The following is a 22330-nucleotide window of genomic DNA, read 5'->3' on the forward strand; positions in this document are numbered from 1 at the left end:
TAGGTTTTAAGGAGCGTCTTAAAGGGGAAAAGAGGTGGAGAGGTTTAGGGAGGGTCAAAGTGAGATCGGGACCTAACTCGGGAAGCTACACTGCCATGTCTGAATCAATGCACAGTTGAAACCATTGAACTGAAAATGACAATATAACTGCATCCTAAAGAGTTTGTTGAGTTTCTGATGTATGGTTATTTTCGATGATGAGTTACAGGAAACATCACTTCATTCTGTGCTGTGTAGAGACTATTGTACCAGTAGGTGGTGCCAACTTGGACTTTTTTTCTAAAGTGTGATGGATCTACACTTCAGGATCACTACGAATGAATTATAACAGACAGTGAAGTACAGCCAGTAGTGCACTGCTTTCCATACCAAAGTCTACTTATATCAGCTGCCCTAAGCTCTGGAATTCCCTCCCTAAACCTCTCCGCCTCTCTACCTCTCCTGTTAAGACGCACCTTAAAACCTACCAAGCTTCTGGTCACCTGTCCTAATATCTCCTTATGTGGCTCGGTGTCAAATTTTGTTTGATAACGCTCCTGTGAATCAACTTGGGACGTTTTACTATGTTAAAAGCGCTGTATAAATGCAAGTTTTGTTATATTACCATTGCTGCTTAAATGGTGAAAACATAATTGGAAACACTTTCATGATTGAGCGAGGAAAGACTTCTGAGGCATTACCAGCAGTATCTGTGGTGTATTTAACAATGGCAGCAGAGCAGAGAGAGAGCAGGCACATGAAGAGGAGCCATGAGATATGATTTATACTGCACCAGTCAACTGACCTGATGACTCACAAGTGACAAAGTTATTTCAATATCATATGATATTTTAATTGGGGCAAAATTGCATGAAAGGTCAGGGTGGACAAAAGTGTTGCTTAAAAACAGACTGAATGTATTAAACATGAACGGTTCCTCGAGTACTAACTCAATGCAAAATTCTTATTACCACTGTGGATGCATATTTTCATAAGGTATCAATTATGTGGAGAAGCTGGGATTGTTCTCCTTAGAGCAGAGAAGGTTAAGGGGAAGTTTAATAGAGGTGTTCAAAATTATGAAGGGTTTTAATAGAGTAGATAGGGAGAAACTTTTTACTGGCAGGAGGTTCAGTAACCAAGGAACACAGATTTAAGATAATTGGCAAAAGAAACAGCGGGGAGAATTTTTTTTTGTGCAGCGAGTTGTTATGATTCGGAATGCACTGCCTGAAAGGGAGGTGGAAGCAGATTCAATAGTAACTTTCAAAAGGGAATTGGATAAATACATGAAAAGGAAAGATTTGCAGGGCATTGGGAAAAGAGTAGGGGAGTGGGACTAATTGGGTAGCTCTTTCAAAGAGCCGGCACAGGCATGAGGCGCCGAACGGCCGCCTCCTGTGCTGTAAGATTCAATGATTTAACAGTTAATGTACTGGATGCACTGCAATGAATGTGTAAACTATTTTCCACATTGAATGTGAGAGCCCAGATAACCTCATATGTAAGCACCGCCTTATTGATGTCAGCTTGAACGTGGAGAGCTTGAGTAAACGCCTCTTTCACCCCCCCCCTGTACAGTGCACAACGTTTAGAAACCAGAATCAGGCTACAATTTTTTTTCCTCTCTCTTATTATCCTCCACCAGACTGTGCGAGAAAAAAAGGACTTTGAGATTATTACAAAGAAGTAACTCCACAAGTCAAAACTGGCTCAAGCCCTCCGGAGAGAAGAAAAAAGCAAGGAGGGAATAAATTACTGAGAGGCAAGAAAGAAATCTTTATAAGCGTGTCCAAAAGCAAAGTTTTTTTTCTACTTATTTCGTCGCATTGTATTTAAAGAGACAGACTGGAAGACCAGCGGGCAGGGAGCTGCAATATCCTGCCTTTCTCCCCTCGATTTCTATCGCAAGGTTTCCTTCACTAAAACCATGTTTGTTTGGTCTGTGGCGACTCTCCGAGGGAAAATAAACGATTGAAAGGTAAGTGGAGATGTTTAATGGAATGAGTATGAGTTGGGAGCCCCTTAGAAACTAGGGGCACATAGCAACCGCGGTGTATTAGCAACATATAATGTCTGTGTCACATCATTCGATAATAATAATGATAATAACTCATATACAAAGATTCACATAGGTAATAAATATGTGTGTAACAAAATATGCACATATGCAATAAATATGCACATATAGCTAATATATAATAAATATTCATATGCACACTCATGATGCATTTTAAGATATTTTCTTTCCTAGCCCCGTTTAATTTATGATATTTTTCTCCGGTTAGGTGCCTGCCGTTCTCTCCCCGCCCTGGCTGTGCAGGGAACCGGGGATACGAGCTCGGTCCCCACCCTACCCCCCTTCGCCGGGGATCGGGGCTGAGAGCCGGCGCTTCCTCCTTCGCCTCTGTGCTCAGTTCTTGCCATTTCTCCTCCTATCGCATCTCCAAACAAGAGCCAATTGTTAAAGGAGAGGAGTACTTGCGGACTACAGGTTGTGATACCACCCACCCTTATTTTAAAACAAATAGAATTTCCTAATTGTGGCTTGTGGATTTCCCTTTTTTTTTATAATCACTCCTCGTTTCCTGTGTCAAAATCAAACTTGGCTTTTCATATCTTCCGTAAAGGCTTCAGGCTGTTGGATGCGTTAAGCCGAAAGAATCTGCATTGGTTTTAAGGTGCTTGTCTTAAGGTTACTATCGATTTTTTTTTTGTCGCTAAGGACAGAATAAATTATCTTTCTATCACTCTATCTCTTTATCTAGCTTTCTCTCTCTCTTTGCTTTGTGTGTGTGTAGTTTGCTGGAAGCAGTCTTTTCCCAGAGACATAAAGGTTAGCCTTTCAAATCAACCAGCATATAAAGCCTTGAGTTAATAAAGCGGAAATAATATTTCATCTTTTGCCCAGATTATTTTATTTATGTAGCAATAAATAAATAACTGAATTGATTGGAATGATAATTTATTCATACAGATTTGGAGGGGGGAGAACATTGTGCCGGTTACAATAATTAATCTTTTTATGTTGGAAGCAATCTGTTGTGTTTTACAGTGATTTTTGTGTTGTGCATTAATCTAATTTTTGCAGTGCAACCATTAGGGTTTTAGTTGCCGTTATTCTATCCTCATGTGGATTTTTTTGTTGTATTGAATCCTTTGAGGATTGCATTGAGATTTTGCTTTATTGTAATGGATGGGCTTTCTCTCTCTCTCTGACTTTCTCAGAGTTACATAACTGCAGCAATTAATTGAATTGAAATCATCTGGGGGGTGGGGGTGGAACAGAACTCAGCACCCTCCCCCTCACCACACTCAAATCATTGCTTTACACAGTTAGTCCATAATTTCTGAAGCGAAACTCCTGGATTTTATACACCTTTTCGTAAAAAAAAATAATGTAGTATAGAGAATACAAGATGGTTAAGGAATATAATCGTTTTTTCCTGTTGAAGTTTTTCCACATCATGGGGACCTCTTGACTGTGGACTTGCTCTGGCGATGCCACTTCTTATCAGCAGCAGCTGCGACCTGCATTAGACTGTCCCAGGATGATTGCCGCACTGAATTTTTATCCCTCGGCAAAGTGTATCTTTTGCTCAACATTCCTCCTGCCCTCCTCCCCTCCACCACCTAACAACAGGCATTTGAGATCCAGGATTCACAGTGTGAGCACTCTTGTCACTTCTCACTCTGATCATAATGTAGGGCTTTAAAAAAAATGGATACCTTCAAGGGCGTTTGTGAGACTGAGCAAAAAAAAAACCTGCCACACTTGGCTTTCCTGCTACTCTGGAGAGGTATAGTTGAAGTGAGATTGTCACTATTTTACGGGGGGAAGGTGACTAAAATAGCTGCGATAAATTTGACATTCGGTGATGCCATTTACCAGCAATGCAGGAGTGTTTTTCAACACAAGTCATCAAATCGACAGAGCACAAAAGTTAGCATTGCCTGCTACATACCGGGATTAAAGATGTGTCTCCATGGCCTGTACTTTGTTCTTGTTGTGCTTGTTAATGATTATTATTATTATAATACATACACTGCTGATTATAATCTATAAAATGTAAGAATGCCATTAAGGAAAGAAAAATGATGGGGTTCATCCTTCGGGTCTCACGCACCTGTCGGATGAACATACCAAAATGGCAGACAGGAAAGACCCACTGGCCCATCTGTAGTTGGGATGTCCCATGCATCAGATACAAACATTTCCCACCCACCAGAAGCCATGTAATCTCCAGAGAGAGGCGAAAAACCAGATTTAAAAACCCAGGCCAATTAGGGGGGGGAAAAAATCTGGAAAATTCCTCTCCCATCCCCTTAAAGAGACCCCATTGAGATAAGTGAACAATATTTGATGCTGAGATGCGTTTACTGAGTCATAAATTGGTGCAATCATCCATTTCTTATAATGATCGTACAATGTTTTGAGATTTTATACAGAACAAATTGTAAGTTTTGCTTTTGTTTGGCAAAGAGCCAACAGCCTTTTACTGAACAAAGTTTTTTTTTTGGGGGGGGGTGGAGGGGCGGGTTTCTGAATGAACATTACCTGCCTTGGCCTAAAGTTAATGCCTTCCATTGGGAAGCCCCAATTTGAATCTATTCCGGAAAAGAAGCATTAGCTGGAGGACTGGAGTATTATCAAATGCAAAAAGAACAGGTATATAGCAGGAAGCTCCATATTCAACAATGACGTGCATTCATATAGAGCCTTTAACGTAGTAAAACATTCCAAGGTGTTTATATAGTGAGGTCAAAATTGGGGCTGGGCAATAAATCATGTATTTCAGGTTAAAAAACAAAGCAAAATACTGCTGATGCTGGAAACACAAAGCAAAAATGCTGGAAACACCCAGCTGGTCAGGCAGCATCTGTGGAGAGAGCAGAAGTTGGTGTTTCATACTTCCCTTCCTACTTTGCTGTCTCCCATCAGCCATTCACACACACTGTGCGTGTCTCGTATATGTCTTTTATTTCTTTGATTTCTCTCATTACGCCTCCTTTTGTCTCATCACTTTTGCCATTTTATGACTGCCTGTGCTTCACCTAAGCAGTTCACAGGTCAGTCGTTTTCTTTTCCTCCGCGTGCAAACGTTACTTTCTTTTTTTCCCTTTCCCTTGAACTGTTCCTTTTCGAACGCTGTTTATCTGTAATATCTCCCAGTTCTGAGGAAGGGTTCAATACCTGGAATGTTGACCTGCACTCTCTCCACAGAGAGACCTGCTGAGCATTCCCAGCTTTTCCTGAGTTTTTTTCATTTGTGCAATTGGGGTAGAATCATAGAATCATAAAATGGTTACAATACGGAAGGAGGCCATTCGGCCCCTCGAGTCCGTGCCGGCTCTACGCAAGAGCAATCCAGCTAGTCCCACTCCCCTGCCCTATTCCTGTAGCCCTGCAATTTTTTTTCCTTTCAAGTACTTATCCAGTTCCCTTTTGAAAGCCATGATTGAATCTGCCTCCACCACCCCCTCGGGCAGTGCATTCCAGATCCTAACCACTCGCTGCGTAAAAAGTTTTTCCTCATGTCACCTTTGGTTCTGTTTCCAATCACCTTAATTCTATGTCCTCTGGTTCTTGATCCTTCCGCCAATGGGTACAGTTTCTCTCTATCTACTCTGTTTAGACCCTTCATGATTTTGAATACCTCTATCAAATCTCCTCTCAACCTTCTCTGTTCCAAGGAAAACAACCCCAGCTTCTCCAGTCCATCCACGTAACTAAAGTCCCTCATCCCTGGAATCATTCTACTAAATCTCTTCTGCACCCTCTCTAAGGCCTTCACATCTTTGCTAAAGTGCGGTGCCGAGAACTGGACACAATACTCCAGTTGTGGCCGAACCAATGTTTTATAAACGTTCATCATGACTTCCTTACTTTTGTACTCTATGCCTCTATTTATAAAGCCCAGGATCCCGTATGCTTTTTTAACCGCTTTCTCAACCTGCCCTGCCATCTTCAACGATTTGTGTACATTTACCCCCAGATCTCTCTGTTCCTGTACCCCTTTTAGAATTGTGCCCTCTAGTTTATATTGCCTCTCCTTGTTCTTCCTACCAAAATGTAAATGTATCACTTCACATTTTTCTGTGTTAAATTTCATCTGCCACATTTCCGCCCATGCCACCAGCCTGTCTATATCCTCTTGAAGTCTATCACCATCCTCCTCACTGTTCACTACACTTCCAAGTTTTGTGTCATCTGCAAATTTTGAAATTGTGCCCTGTACACCCGAGTCCAAGTCATTAATATATATCAAGAAAAGCGGTGGTCCCAGTACTGACCCCTGGGGAAAACCACTGTACACCTCCCTCCAGTCGGAAAAACAGCCGTTCACCACTACTCTCTGTTCCCTGTTACATAGCCAATTTTATATCCATGCTGCTACTGCCCCCTTTTATTCCATGGGCTTCAATCTTGATGACAAGCCTGTTATGTGGCACTTTATCAAACGCCTTTTGAAAGTTCAAACGCCGTTTGAAAGTGGGCTATTTGCTTTCTCTCACCTGTTAAACCTCAGCTTCTGGAACTGGGAATCCATTTGGATTTCGCTGTTCAACTTGGTGGAATCAATGATTCGTAGTGGAGATAGTGTTGGTGCGGTTTCTGCCTACACGCTTTTGAATACTTTAACTGAGCCTGCACTAAGTGCTCCCTGTGGCAGTCTGCCACACTGGTTAATCTTTATTTAGTGTGGCATAGTTCTTTAAAAAGCAGGAAAGTTTAATGAGAACTCTGTTTAAAGAAAATGACAGCCTAACCTTAAATATCTTTGATGATTTTTAAAAGCTTCAATTTCCTTGTCGACATAGAGAACCTTGAAAGAAAGAAAGACTTGCATTTATATAGCACCTTTCAGGACCTCAGAACATCCTAAAGTGCTTTACAGCCAATTAAATTCTTTTGAAGTGTATGCACTGCAACGTATCAAACGCGGCAGCCGATTTGCACACAGCAAGATCCCACAAACAGCAATGTGATAATGTTCAGAATCTGTTTTAGTGATAACTATTGGCCAGGACACCGGGGAGAATTCGCCTGCTCTTCTTTAAAATAGTGCTGTGGGATCTTTGACATCCACCTGAGAGGGCCGACGGGGCCTCGGTTTAACATCTCAACTGAAAGACGGCGCCTCGGACAGTGCAGCACTCCCTCAGTGTCTGGGAGTGTCAGCCTAGATTTTGCGCTCAGGTGTCTGGAGTGGGATTTAACTATCCACAACCTTCTGACTCAGAGGCGAGAGTACTACCCACTGAGCCGCGGCTGTCACCTCGAGTAGCGATCCCTCTCGCTGGTAGCTTGCAGCAGCGAGGTCATTTACGGGGTGACTCCTTCGCAGCTGCTCCAGGTGGAGCCGATTCCCCGTTAGTTCATTAAGTCGCAGGCCCTCGGTCCCTGATTTTCCGTCCGCCAACTCCGAGGCCTGTGAGCGCCACTCCTCACTGGGAACGTCCGGTCAGGGAATCGGCCCTTATAATTGAAGTTACCTAAGCAGCCGAACGGGGAGCGTGACTCAGCTTGAGGTCTTCATGCATCCAAAAAAAAAATTGGCATCTTTCAAAACAAAAAGTGTTAGAAGAAATTCATGCTGAGACAATTCTTTTGAAGAAAGGAGCACCTTGAACAGAAAGTCCCTTCAGAATTTCCTTCTCCTTTAAATTATAGCTCATGATTTCCTTGGCTCTTGAAATTAAACACTGGGATATTAACGTGCCAATTTTTAACACATTAATTATGAAACTCCTCTCTCCGCTATTTTAGAGGAAATGCTTATTTTAAATGGGTTGACACTTTTGCTGAAATAGCGAGAGGAATTTCGTACGAGCGTCAAGTGTTGAAACACCAGCGTATTGCAGTGTAATCTCAGGGCCTCGGATTATTATCAGCGGTGCTGGTTCTCCGGTTTCCACACAAGGAACTAATTCACTTCCTCAGGATGTTTTCTCGGAATGCAGAACCTGATTTGTGATTATTGATTGCTGGCCAACCACTCGCAACACGTACACGGTACCATCAGTCTGCTGATGTATTTCGCATGTTAGCACGCTGCTATGTATTCTGCTATTTGTGTGCGGCAGTCATGCTAAGCATATAGATGGTATAATGATGTGTGAGAGGGAGAAGAATGATTCGCAATATGGCTGTACTGTCTTTGAGTGCAAGAGTTCTGTGTTGGAATGGGGAACAGAAGTCTTTAGAGTTGTATATATTTTTTGTCCCTCCAGTTATCTTCCTCCCTCTCCTAATGGCCCTGAGTAATAAAGACAGAAAGAACGACTTGCATTTATATACCGCCTTTCGCAACCTCAGGATGCCCCAAAGTGCTTTACAGTCACTGAAGTACTTCTGAAGTGCAGTCACTGCTGTAATGTAGGAAACGCACAGCAAGGGCCCACAAACAGCAATGCGACAACGACCAGATAAACAGTTTTTAGTGATGTTGGTTGAGGGACTCCCTGCTCGTCTTCGAAACAGTGCCATGGGATCTATTATATCCACCCGAGAGGGCAGAAGGGGCTTGAGGCACTAGTCTACCAGCACTGGCATCTTGTTCAAGTGGCCCGTCTGAATGCGTGAGTCTAGGTGCCAGTATCGGCGGGCTATTCAATCATGGGGGTGGGGTGCATCACAGTGGTGCCCAGTCTTTATACTCACTTGATGTCTACATATTGGACACCAACCAGGAGTGGGGATCCTGATTGATTTTTCTTGCTCCTCCCTAGCCCAAGAAAGTGAAGGCCAGGTTTGGCGGCTTTGATACCAACCCAGCTGAGAATGACAAACTCAATACAGATCAGATGTTCAATCTGCGACAGTTCTGGTCCCTATGACTCAAATCCACTCCAGGCCATGTCCTTTCAAAGTGAGTCGTGGGTGGGGGGGGGGGCTAAGAGTTGTATTATTTCGACATGATGGGGGGGGGGGGGGTGATTTTCATCTCTAGTGTCAATTGAGTCGGCGGTAGTTGGGGCAGAAGGAGTGGGCTTTTGGGGCCTGTGCCATTTTTTGTGGAGGGAGCCTCATTTAATTGAACTTGGCGCGCTGCCAGTGCGAAAGGTGCTCCCCATGACAGCTCGCCGATCTGGGGGTGGGAAATCCGACGGGGTGGCCAAATTTGATGAGCCTGCAGCAACAACTTTAAAGGGGCGGGGTGGAAATGAGAGGAAGCAGCAATCTTAAGGATGAGGCAACTGTTTTGGCGGCCCCTGCAGCAGTAAGGGTGTTAATTGTGGAAGCCTTTAAGCCTCAAAACCTATCAGTGACTCCAAAAAAAAAAAGTGTGCCAAATCTGTTTCCAGCTATCCCTGACTACCACCGAGGATCCCTTTAACGTTTGCTCAAAATGGCCGCCTCCCGACTTCTACCGCCCGCATTTACGAGACTCCCCCCTGTTTCCGGCGGGACCTCCGGCCGCCAGGAACGAGTTGTGCCTGAAAATTGGAACAGGTGGGAACTTAGCGGTAAGTCAGCACGTCTGTTTCCCTTCCTATTTTGCTCCCGCCGTTTCGATGCACAAACAGGGCGGTAGGCGATATGAAAACTGCCCCCGGTTTTGCCAGAAGCTACAGGCAGACTGTGTCCAATGTGAAAATTGTTTCCATCAAGGAATTTTTTCAAACCCTCCATTTTTTTTGGTTGTCAAATATTTATGGTCAGGATCATATGCATTTTTTCAGTCATGACTTCGCAAACAAATGTTTCCTTCATTTTAGCCGAATGTTTGCAAGCTCAATTTTAGCCATAATCTGTTACATTTAGGGACATAGGACGTAAAAAAGACCAAGGTCCATCTAGTTTGCCTTCTACCATCCTGGTAGTCGCATGATGCAATGATAATGGAGTTGTTAACTAATCATAGTGATCAATTTCTGTCAGTGAGTCTACAACAGACCCAGACATGAGGCGAAGAAAACCCCAGTGGGGGGAGAGCTTTGGGAACCACAGGTCCAAAGTCACCTGTTCCTCCCAAGCAGTGCTACACTTACCACATGTCATGTCTCACATTATTCTGTTCAGTCTCTTTTTTTATAATCATCGTTATGTAGCGTGCAAAGTCTTGAGGCGTGGTATAAATACCGACAATAAACTAGGATCAGACTGCGGTTCTGCAATTTACACAGTTTCTCTTGGCTTTCCGCCATAGCTCTGGCGGGAGACTAGGAAACCCCAGAGAAACGGGGTAAACGGCAGATTGGTGAAACCCGCTTGGAATTTCAGAAGCCGTGTTTTTCCAAACAAGTGTACTGGCCAATATTTATCCCTCAACCAACGCCACGAAAACAGATCTGGTCGTTATCACTTTGCTATTTGTGGGAGCTTGCTATACGCAAATTAGCTGCGGCGTTTCCTACATTACAACAGCGACTACACTTCAAAAGTACTTAATTGAGTGTAAAGCACTTTGGAATGGCCTGAGGTTGTGAAAGGTGCCTTAGAAATTGTTTCTTTCTTTCTTTCCTTCCTTTCCTTTAAAACAAAAAGTGAAATTGACTAGAAAGGGCACATTAAGATTTGAAACGGGGCCCTTCCTCAGACTATTCTCTTGACGAAAGGTCACACCCAAAACAATAACCTTTTTATTTCAAGATGTGGAGATGCCGGTGATGGACTGGGGTTGACAAATGTAAAGAACCTTACAACACCAGGTTATAGTCCGACAGTTTTATTTGAAAATCACAAGCTTTCGGAGATAATCTCCGAAAGCTTGTGATTTTCAAATAAAACTGTTGGACTATAACCTGGTGTTGTAAGATTCTTTACTTTTTATTTCAGCTACCGTTCGACCTGGCATGCGTTCCCAACACCTCCTGCTTTGCATTTTTCAGTTTCTCAACATTTAATAGTTTTTCTCCAAATCCCAAATGGAATATACTGTATGACAGATCACACGTGCCTGATTGTACAGGAAATCTTCGTAAACAGAATGATGTAAAACTTTCCGTGCCTTGTTCTAAATTGATTCCAGGAAGATTTAAAGTATTCGAAATAAATACAAATTACTCTTGTGTCCTGTGAGGTTGGCGTTATAATGGGTGCCACAGATCAGCTACATGTATCCTTGCTGAGCTCTTTTTTAATTCATCACAGTTTCGGACATTTAAAACTTGCAAATTTAGGCACTTCATTTACTTTATTCCATTTTTTCCTCTTCAACCCCTCCAGTCCTGAGGATAGTGTGGTAAGAAACAACTTGCATTTATATAGCGTCTTTCACGTCCTCAGGACGTCCCAAAGCGCTTTGCAGCCAATGAAGTACTTTTGAAGCGTAGTCACTGTTGTAACGTAGGGAAACACAGTATTCAATTTGTGCACAGCAAGGTCCCACAAATGACCAGATACTCTGTTTTAATGGTGTTAGTTGATGGATAAATGTTGGCCAGGATACCGGGGAGAACTCCCCTGCTCTTCTTCGAAATGCCGTGGGATCGTTTACGTCCACCCGAGAGGCCTCGGTTTAAGGTCTCTTCCGAAAGATGGCACCTCCGACAGTGCAGCAATCCCTCAGTACTGCACTGGAGTGTCAGCCTAGATCTTGTGTTCAAGTAACTGGGGGTGGGGCCTGAACCCACAACCTTCTAACTCGAAGAGTGCTGCCACTGAGCCTAGGGGCTAACACCTGATAAAGTTCCAAAGGCAATGCCAGCTATTTTATACGTGTGCGTACAAGCGCAGTTTCTAGTGGGGGGGGCCACTGGATAGCAACGAGGAGGGGTAATCAAGGTTTCATTTCTCACCCCTCAAGCCCAAGGGCACTGAGGCCAATTGCAAAGCTCCGATTGCTCATGAGATAAGTTTTGAATGGTGGGCCGATGTAGCCATTTGTAAATGAGTGAAATGAACTATCTGGTGGAAGGCCCCCCCTTTCCTCCCAAACGCTGACCTCACAGGACCAGATGATGGGCCGAAGGTTGAACTTGCACAACTGGCCAGTTTGAGCAACTGAGAGAGGAAGCTATTAATGACAGATTGGCTGTGAAATGAGCCTCACAAATGACATGATTATAGGGAAGCCTGCAATTTGCACATGGATATCACGCACCATTCTGCTCGGTAAACATATTGTGAAGTGTCAAACCAAAAAAGTTGGGGAAAGACCAGAAAAAGTCCAGAAAACTGTTACTGGTATCGGGAATTAGATTTCCAAAAATTGTGGTTTCTAATGGCCTCTTCCTACTCATTAAAAAATCTATGTTCTTGGCTACTGCTCTGCAGTTTTACTTGGATACATGTGTTGTACTAACATTGTCTCAGGGAGAATGTCTTGGGGAATGATTGAGGTTATCATTCTTTCTGCTTCCTTGTACTGGTGAGAATACCAGGAAACTCAGTTGGCCCACAGTTTGCATGGGAAGATCATGTACCATTCTGCTCAGTGATTGCCAAACAGCAGGTGCCAGTTTAAGGTTTCCACCGTGGACTCCATCTCTTGCTGAAGGAAGCTTTCCTTCCCTCGCCATGCTCCACATTCCCATAGTTGTGACCCGTGGGAAGAGTCAACAGTGGAATTTAAAAAAAAAAAAAATTTGTTCTTGGGATATGGACATCGCTAGCAAGGCCAGCATTTATTGGCCATTCCTTGCTGCTCTTGAGAAGGTGGTGGTGAGCCGCCTTCTTGAACCGCTGCAGTCCGTGTGGTGAAGGTACTTCCACAATCTGTACCCATTCTTGTGAATGGGCAATCTGCCAGTGCTTTGCTGTTTACACCTGAGTTAATCTTCACAGCCGGGAGCTTGAGATCAGAACTGAGCCTTTGGGAGTCGGGATGCAAGTAAGTGCCTTAAGTTGTGTGCCAGCTCAGCTGGTAGCATGCTCCCCTCTAGGTCAGGAGGCTTTCAGTGCACCCCAAGTGTCAGAGTTTGAACTTGTAATCTAAATTGTCATTCCAGTATTGCACTGAGGGGGCCCTGCATTGTTGGAGGTGCCTGGCTTTGGATGAGATATTAAACCTGTTGGGGTGGATGTTAAAGAACGTTCTTCTCTCAGACATTACCACCAAAAGCAGTTGAACTGGTTGCTCACCTCATAGCTCCAATAGTGGGATGTTACTAGCACAAAATGGCTGCTGCATTTGCCTACAGCGCAACAGTCATTGTAGTTTGAAAGTAATTCATTGTGTGAATTTGAGATTTTTTGATGTGATAAAGTGCTGTATAAAATCCAAGTATTATCACATCGAAATTACTCACCCCCCCCCATCTTATAGTTCTGCTTTCTAAATATTATATTTAAGAAATGCAACCTTTTTTTGCACTTGTTATATAACAGAAATTTCTTGAGCGGTTTGAAAGTTGCATCCGTCCTTGAAAAGATGACTGGCCATAATTTGCTGTGGCAGGGCATCTAACGACGTCTGCTGTTAGTTAGACTTGCCCTTGCACGTTTAGGTTTTTGAACTTTTTGCGTGGTAAGTTGCTGAAAGTGAGAGGTGATACCGTCATAGCGAGGGAGACAGGGCATCTGGGACCCGAGTGAACAGGGCAAGCGACAGGGTATCTCCTTAACCGATCAGATTGAAGGATTGGGAAATTAACAGCGCAAAGACTGAGAAGCAAGTGTAAATTAGAGTGGGTGAATTCAATGTTAAATCAGAAAGAGAAATAAAGAAAGATTGGATTAAGACAGAGGGAAAAAAAAGAGACAGAAAGGAAAAGCTTTAAAAAAAAATTAAATTTTAAAATTTTACATTTTTAAAATCACCAACAACAATTAAAACCTGAAGGAATGAGAATCCGCGCCTATAATAGTTAATTTTCAGTGCCAGAGGGGTTGACTGGCAGTAATTAACACATCACATCGTTAAAAGGATACTTAGACTGAAATGGGCAAGAATTAACTTTCTGTGACGAGTTTAGTTCGTATCTACCGCGCAAATACAGTAACTTCACCTCGTTCAACTTCGACAGCAACTTTTGGATATTTGAGTTTGACCGCGCATCTGCCCCTCCTGAAGTTGCTGTGTGATTTGCGCATAAGTAACGGTGAGCACCATTAGCTTCACCGTTACTTTGACAGCAAAATCTGGGCCAAGGTTTGGTTATACTTGATGTGAGGCCATTTAACTTATCTTTCTAGTAATTCTGAAGGAAAACTAATCGCTGGTATATGAGGTAACCCAGTTATTGAAGTGTTACACGAATTATCCAAATAGTTTATGATAAATCTGGACTAAAAGAAAGGCTGATAATTAAATTCATTGCTAATTTTCTGCTAGGTTACTGTAATAGCTGAAAAGACCTGCTGTTACCTTGGTTACTAAATGTGTGGCTGTGTTGAATGATGCTTACATACTAATTGAGGTTTTAGCACATTATGAAGAATAGATTGGACACCAAAGTTACCCCTTCCACCACCCTGCTGTACCTCCTCCTCCCCTCACAACATTTCAAATTATTTAGAATTTCCTTCCCCTACCCTTCCGGACTCATCCTATACCTCATAGTTTTTCAGGCTGTTGCCTGCAGACTCCCGGAGATCCAGAATGGGATCCCAGGAGAAGGTCACCAGCTTTCTTTTGCTTTATCTTTCATTCCTTCTTTGGCTTGACGTCAATTTTTCCTTAAGACTCTGAAACACCTTGGCAGGGACGGGCTGCACCCAAACCAACCAGGAACAAAGAGACTTGCGGAAAAACATCGATGTGGCTATCGATAGGTGAAGGGGGAGAGGGCAGGGAGGAAACAGGGTCCAGGACGAGACAGATTGTCAGAGGGAAGGCAGTCAACAGACAGGTATTGACATAGGTATCCAAAGAGGCATGCATGCATGAACTGGAGACCAGGGTTAGGCAGATCCGGGGGGACTTGAAAGGAGGTAGATCTATATTAAAATGTACATACATGAATGTTGGAAGCATTAGGGATGAGATGCCAAACTTCCCTGGCAGTAGGGAACTGTGATGATGTGAGAAAATTGGAAACATAGGAACAGGAGTAAGCCATTCAGCCCCTCAAGCCTGCTCCGCCATTCAATTAGATCATGATGTGGAGATGCCGGTGATGGACTGGGGTTGACAAATGTAAGGAATCTTACAACACCAGGTTATAGTCCAACTGTTTTATTTAAAAATCACAAGCCTCCGAAAGCTTGTGATTTTTAAATAAAACAGTTGGACTATAACCTGGTGTTGTAAGATTCCTTACAATTAGATCATGGCTGATCTGCACCTCAACTCCATTTACCTGCCATAGCTCCATACCCCTGAAAACCCTTAATAACAAAAATCTATCGATCTCAGTCTTGAAAGCCCCAATTGCCCCAGCATCCACAGCCTTTCGGGGGAAGAGCGTTCCAGATTTCTACTACCCTTCATGTGAAAAATTGCTTCCTGATTTCCCTCCTGAATGGACTGGCTCTAGTTTTCAGATATGTCTCCTCGTTCTTGATTTCCCTCATCAGAGGAAATAGTTTCTCTGCATCTACCCTATCGAATCCTTTTAACATTTTAAACACCTCGATCAGAGCACCCCTCAATCTTCTAAACTCCAGGGAATACAAGTCAGGTTTAGTCAACCTATCATTGCAATTTAACCCTTTAAGCCCCAGTATCATTCTGGTGAACCTACGCTGTACCCCCTCCTAGGCCAATATTTTTTTTTCTCAAAAAATATACTTTATTCATAAAATTTGTAGCAAAACATACAATACAGTTGTCATATCACATTCCAAACGTACACAATACAGATTATACAATTTGCAGGTTACATCAAGTACAGTTCAATGAACACATTGTACATTAATACAGTTCATGACACTCTGGGGTGTCTCATTGCATTATGCTCAATACAAATTACTGATTACAGATTCATTACAGGTACATTAGATTCATTACAGGTACAATATTTTTTTTCAAAAAATATTCTTTATTCATAAAATTTGCAGCAATACATAGAATACAGTTGTCATATCACAATTCAAACGTACACAATACAGATCATACATTTTGCAGGTTACATCAAGTACAGTTCAGTGAAACACATTGGACATAATTACAGTTCATGACACTCTCGGGTGCCTCATTGCATTACACTCAATACAGATTATTGATAACAGGTACGTTACAGATTCTTTACAGATTCTTTACAGATTCTTTACAGATTCTTTACAGATTCATTACAGTTACATTACATCAATTAGAATTTTACATTCTGCCCGAGGGGGTTTTTCCCTGATTGCAGCCCCTCGGTATACAATGGCGGGAAGGCTCTAAACGGTTGCCTTTCCCCACAGAGCCTTTGCGGCGGCCGCACCCATCCTCAGTGCGTCCCTCAGCACGTAGTCCTTACAGGTACAATATTTTTTTTCAAAAAATATATTTTATTCATAAAATTTGCAGCAGTCCATACAATACAGTTCTCATATCACATTCCAAACATACACAATACAGATTATACAATTTGCAGGTTACATCAAGTACAGTTCAATGAAACACGTTGGACATAATTACAGTTTTTTTTGATAACAGGTATGTTACAGATTCTTTACAGGTTCATTACTGATTCATTGCAGTTACATTACATCAATTAGAATTTTACATTCTGCCCGAGGGGGTTTTTCCCTGATTGCAGCCCCTCGGTTTACAATGGCGGGAAGGCTCTAAACGGTTGCCTTTCCCCACAGAGCCTTTCCGGCGGCCGCACCCATCCTCAGTGCGTCCCTCAGCACGTAGTCCTGGACCTTGGAATGTGCCAGTCTGCAACACTCGGTCGAGGACAGCTCCTTGTGCTGGAAGACCAGCAAGTTTCGGGCAGACCAAAGGGCGTCTTTCACCGAGTTGATGGTCTTCCAGCCGCAGCTGATGTCCGTCTCGGTGTGCGTCCCCAGGAACAGCCCGTAGAGCACAGAATCCTGTGTTACGGAACTGCTCGGGACGAACCTGGACCGATACCACTGCATCTCTCTCCGGACCTTCTTTGCAAAGGCACATTCCAGAAGGAGATGGGTGACGGTCTCGTCTCCACCGCAGCCTCCTCTGGGACAGCGTGCGGTGGCTCTGAGAGTCCGGGAATACATGAAGGATCTGATGGGAAGGGCCCTTCTCACCACCAGCCAAGCTAGGTCTTCGTGCTTGTTTGAAAGCTCTGGCAATGAGGCGTTCTGCCAAATGACATTGACAGTCTGCTCGGGGAACCAACCGACAGGATCCATCGTCTCCTTTTCCTGCAGGATCTCGAGGACGTTACGTGTGGACCACTTGCTGATCGCCTTGTGGTCAAAGGTGTTTTCCTGCACAAACCTTTCCACGAAGGACAGGTAGGGCGGAACGGTCCAACTGGACGGAGCGTTCCGTGGCAGCGTGGCCAGGCCCATCCTTCTCAACACCGGGGACAGGTAGAACCTCAGCACGTAGTGACACTTTGTGTTTGCGTACTGAGGGTCTATGCACAGCTTGATGCAGCCGCACACAAAGGTGGCCATCAGGATGAGGGCCACGTTGGGCACGCCTTTCCCCCCTTTCTCTGGAGATTTGTACATCGTGTCCCTGCGGACACAGTCCATTTTTGATCTCCAGACAAAGCGGAAGATGGCTCGGGTGACTGTCGCGGCGCAGGAGCGAGGTATGGGCCAGACCTGCGCCACGTACAGCAACACCGAGAGCATCTCGCACCTGATGACCAGGTTCTTGCCCACGATCGAGAGGGATCGTCGATCCCACAGTCCCAGTTTCTGCTTAACCTTGGCAATGCGCTCCTCCCAGTTTTTGGTGCACGCCCCGGCCCCCCCCGAACCAGACCCCCAGCACCTTCAGGTAATCCGACCTGACGGTGAAGGGGACAAAGGATCGGTCGGTCCAGTTCCCAAAGAACATGGCCTCGCTCTTGCTCCGATTTACCCTGGCCCCTGAGGCCAGTTCGAACTGGTCGCAGATGCTTATCAATCTGCGGACCGAGAGCTGATCCGAGCAAAAGACGGCGACGTCATCCATGTACAGGGAGGCCTTGACCTGAGTGCCTCCGCTGCCTGGAATCGTCACCCCTCTTATGCCCGCATCCCTCCTGATGGACTCGGCAAAGGGTTTGATGCAACACACGAACAAGACGGAGGAGAGAGGACAGCCCTGCCTGACTCCAGATTTGATCGGATAGCTTCCTGATTCCCACCCGTTGATTGAAACTGCGCTACTGATGTTTGTGTTGAGCAGTTGGATCCAATTGCGGATTCCCTCCCCAAACCCCATTTTGGAGAGCACGTCCATCATGTACGTGTGGGATATTCTGTCAAAGGCCTTCTCCTGGTCCAGGCTCAACAGGCAGGTGTTCACCCCCCTGTCCTGTATGTAGGCGATCGTATCCCTGAGTAGCGCCAGGCTATCAGAGATCTTCCTGCCGGGTACGGTGCAGGTCTGATCGGGGTGGATCACCACCTCCAGGGCTGACTTGACCCGATTGGCGATGACCTTGGACAGAATTTTGTAGTCCACGTTAAGTAGTGAGATTCTTTTTTTCAAAAAATATATAATTTATTCATAAAATTTGCAGCAATACATACAATACAGTTCTCATATCACATTCCAAACGTACAAAATACAGATTATACAATTTGCAGGTTACATCAAGTACAGTTCAGTGAAACACATTGGACATAATTACAGTTCATGACACTCTAGGGTGCCTCATTGCAATACACTCAATACAGATTATTGATAACAGGTACGTTACAGATTCTTTATAGGTTCATTACAGATTCATTACAGTTACATTACATCAATTAAAATTTTACATTCTGCCCGAGGAGATTTTTCCCTGATTGCAGCCCCTCGGTTTACAATGGCGAGAAGGCTCTAAACGGTTGCCTTTCCCCACAGAGCCTTTGCAGCGGCCGCACCCATCCTCAGTGCGTCCCTCAGCACGTAGTCCTGGACCTTGGAATGTGCCAGTCTGCAACACTCGGTCGAGGACAGCTCCTTGTGCTGGAAGACCAGCAAGTTTCGGGCAGACCAAAGGGCGTCTTTCACCGAGTTGATGGTCTTCCAGTCGCAGCTGATGTCCGTCTCAGTGTGCGTCCCCAGGAACAGCCCGTAGAGCACAGAAACCTGTGTTATGGAACTGCTCGGGACGAACCTGGACAGATACCACTGCATCTCTCTCCAGACCTTCTTTGCAAAGGCACATTCCAGAAGGAGATGGGTGACGGTCTCGTCTCCACCGCAGCCTCCTCGGGTGGCGCTGAGAGTCCGGGAGTGCATGAAGGATCTGACGGGAAGGGCCCTTCTCACCACCAGCCAAGATACCCTTCCTGAGGTGTGGTGGCCAGAACTGAACGCAGTACTCCAGAGTCTGACCGAGGCTCTGTACAACTGAAGCGTCACTACAGTTATGGAGGGAAGTGAACATTCAGCAGTATAGGGGTCGATGTTGATTTTTAGGCGACCGACCGAGACTGGCCAATTTCCTCCCCCCAACTCCCCGTTCCAGTGGCGAAGAGGCCCCCGCGATTTTGAGGGCTCTGGCCTTGTTTGAATTTTCCAGGCCAGCTGCAAACACCAATCGGGCGTTTGCAGTATCTTTGCGGAGCCAGGAGGGGGAAGACTCCACATAAATAATCACATTTTAAAATTTACCCGGCCCATTCATGATCGGAACGCCAGTACACCAGTGGGTTAGAGTGTTCACATCACAAGCTCCGCCCATGTGCCCCTTAAAATTGCAATCGATGTTGTAATTGCATCATTCAGACCCAAACAGTGATAACCAAAGTAAAATCAGTTGCTTCGATATAAATGAGGTGGCAGTCCTAGACAGATTAAAAGGACTCAAAATAAATACAACCCCGTGGGATAGATGATATTTATCCCAGTATACTGAGAGAGACTGGGGTGGAGATTTGTGAGACACTGAAAACCATTACGAGGGAGTCACTGGACACTGGGAAGGTACCAGTAGATTAGAAACAGCCCATATTCAAAACAGGTGACAAAACAGACGCAGGCAAATCCTGACCCACTAGTCTCATCTCCATTCCATGTAAAATAATGGATTCGATTATCAGGAGTAAACTTGGAGTTTCTGTGTAATAATAACTTAGTAAGCAGTAGCCAACATGGATTCAGAAGGGGAAGATCCTGCCTGACCAACCTCTTTAGACTTCTTTGAGGAAGTAACATCCCAAGTGGACTGTGGAAAGCCCCATGACCTAGTGTTCCTAGGCATCCAAAGGGCTTTTGACAAAAAGATCCCATATGAAATCCGTAATGATCTGGCACAGGCACGATGGGCCGAATGGCCTTTTTTTGTGCTGTAATGTTCTATGATCTTGTGATAAATGCAAGTTGTCGTTGTTGACCATCAGGGGGCTGAGATTACCATGTGGTGCGAGTACAGCTCCTCAACAGTTTCTGTACTTTCCGACTTAGTAGCCTGCTTTCACTGTTGCTGCAAGCTAGAGGCAAAAAAAAAATCTGCAGTGATCGCATGAAAAAAGATAATTTTCCGACTTCATGCAGGGAGCCTCGAGCCTTAGCCACGAGAAAAATTGGGCTTGCGTTGCGCATGAGTTTCTGACCGTTTAAATGAATGGTTGGAAGATTACGAGCAGCGCAAGCCTGAATCTTCGATGTATGGTCCCCCAGGGGTGATGCTTCACACTGGGAGCGCAATGTCAGAACATTGACTCTTATCTTCCATTTTTCGGCTTGGACTATCTTTCGAAAGTGGGAGTATGTCACTGTTTGCAGGAGGTCCCTGAGAGTGTGCGGTATTTGTAGGGAGTCCCCGGTAATGTGCTGTTATTTTCAGGGGGTTCTGCCATGTTTGTCAGTACTTGCAAGGGGTACCCTGGAGTGCGCCAATATTTCCACGGGGGCCTCTGGGAGTGTGCCAATATTTCCATGGGGGTCTCTGGGAGTGTACCAATATTTCCACAGGGGCCTCTGGGAGTGTACCAATATTTCCACAGGGGTCTCTGGGGCTGTGCCAATATTTCCATGGGGGGGGGGGGGTCTCTGGGAGTGTGCCAACATTTCCATGGGGGTCTCTGGGAGTGTATACCAATATTGCCACGGGGTTTTTGGAAGTGTGCCAATATTTGCATGCGGTGTCCCACATATAAAGGTTTGAAAACCACTTCTACAGTAAACATGAATCTGTCGGCCAGTCTAGGTTACAAATAGGCCAACTCACTGTTCTGTGATACTGTAAGACACAGATCCCTGTAAAAATGTATTGTTATCATTTTGATTTTATTTATACTATAGTTTTTCATGTTTGTTATCCACCATTTTGTATCGGGAAATGGGCCCTTCCATCTCCATGTTAAAGGTATTGTGAGAATGGACTTGAAAGTTATTTTTACGTTATAACACTCACCACTTTGCCTTCAGAAATGAGCCCACACTCTGGCTAACCTGCCCCCAAAGCCTTTGCCTGTCCTGCTCTGCGCCTGAGCGATTAGAGTCATGTGACACTCATCCCGAGGCGAAGGACGTTCGCACTTTGCAGGAATAGTCTCTGGATGGTGACCAGGAGTGTGGTTGCTGGCTTTTTTTTGTTCTTTTCCCTGACCCAAGGGCCAGTTGTGGTTCGGGTTGCCAACTCTGATTGAATGTATTCCTGGAGGTCTCATCACATGACCCGCCCCCTCGTTCCCGCCATTGGTCGCCCAACACATCCACCCTCGTGGTGCCCAGCGCCAATTGGAAAGCGAACAGACTCTTTATTACCTGATTGGGTGATTCTTGACTTGTGGGGATAGAATGGGAAAGTGGAGTTGAGGTGGAAGATCAGCCATGATCTAATTGAATGGCGGAGCAGGCTCGAGGGGCCGTATGGCCTACTCCTACTCCTGTTTATTATGTTCTTATGTTCATGTCAGTCAAACACAGCCTTTATTTCCCACCTCCAATATTTCTATAATTAATAAACAAAAGTGTTCAAAGAAAATGGCAAAAACGCACCATTTATTTTTTAATGCCCCTATGATTTTTCTCTTGGGTGTTGCCTGCAGCAGTGTCCTGGAGATTAATCTTCAATTCCTGGAGACTCCAGGGCAATCCTGGAGGGTTGGCAACCCTAATTGCAGTGTCCCCCCCCATCACCGCCCTAGCTGCGATTGACTAACTCAGCAGTTGTCTTTAATGAGCCAAATGAATGCTTCATTCAGTGCGCACTGAATGAAAGATGAGCCAGGATGAAGCAGGGAGAGGGAGCGACGTTTTGACGTCAGTCCATCATCATTTGAAAAGAAAACCTGATAGATCGCACCAGCACAAATTTAGAAACTGTGATTCACGCCGTGTAAAATATAATTCTGCACTTCTGCATTATTCAACATCTCTGAACAAGGAAGGAAATGAGATGAAATGGGAAACAGCACACAAGAACTGAATGAATAGCTGCAGTTAGCTTT

The 22330-nt window shown here is 44.6% G+C and overlaps 1 protein-coding gene across 3 annotated transcripts in view; it reads left to right on the plus strand.

Moving 5' to 3' along the window:
- Positions 1–1568: 1568 nt before the first annotated feature.
- Positions 1569–22330, plus strand: part of sema4gb (sema domain, immunoglobulin domain (Ig), transmembrane domain (TM) and short cytoplasmic domain, (semaphorin) 4Gb) — a 164426-nt gene continuing 143664 nt past the window's right edge. For all 3 annotated transcript variants that reach the window (XR_010966666.1, XR_010966665.1, XM_068002086.1), the window contains exon 1: positions 1569–1960. The gene's annotated coding sequence lies outside the window, so the exon portion shown is untranslated. The remainder of the gene's footprint in view (positions 1961–22330) is intronic.

This window comes from Heptranchias perlo, chromosome 21, assembly GCF_035084215.1.
Source record: "Heptranchias perlo isolate sHepPer1 chromosome 21, sHepPer1.hap1, whole genome shotgun sequence".
Classification (NCBI taxonomy): domain Eukaryota; kingdom Metazoa; phylum Chordata; class Chondrichthyes; order Hexanchiformes; family Hexanchidae; genus Heptranchias; species Heptranchias perlo.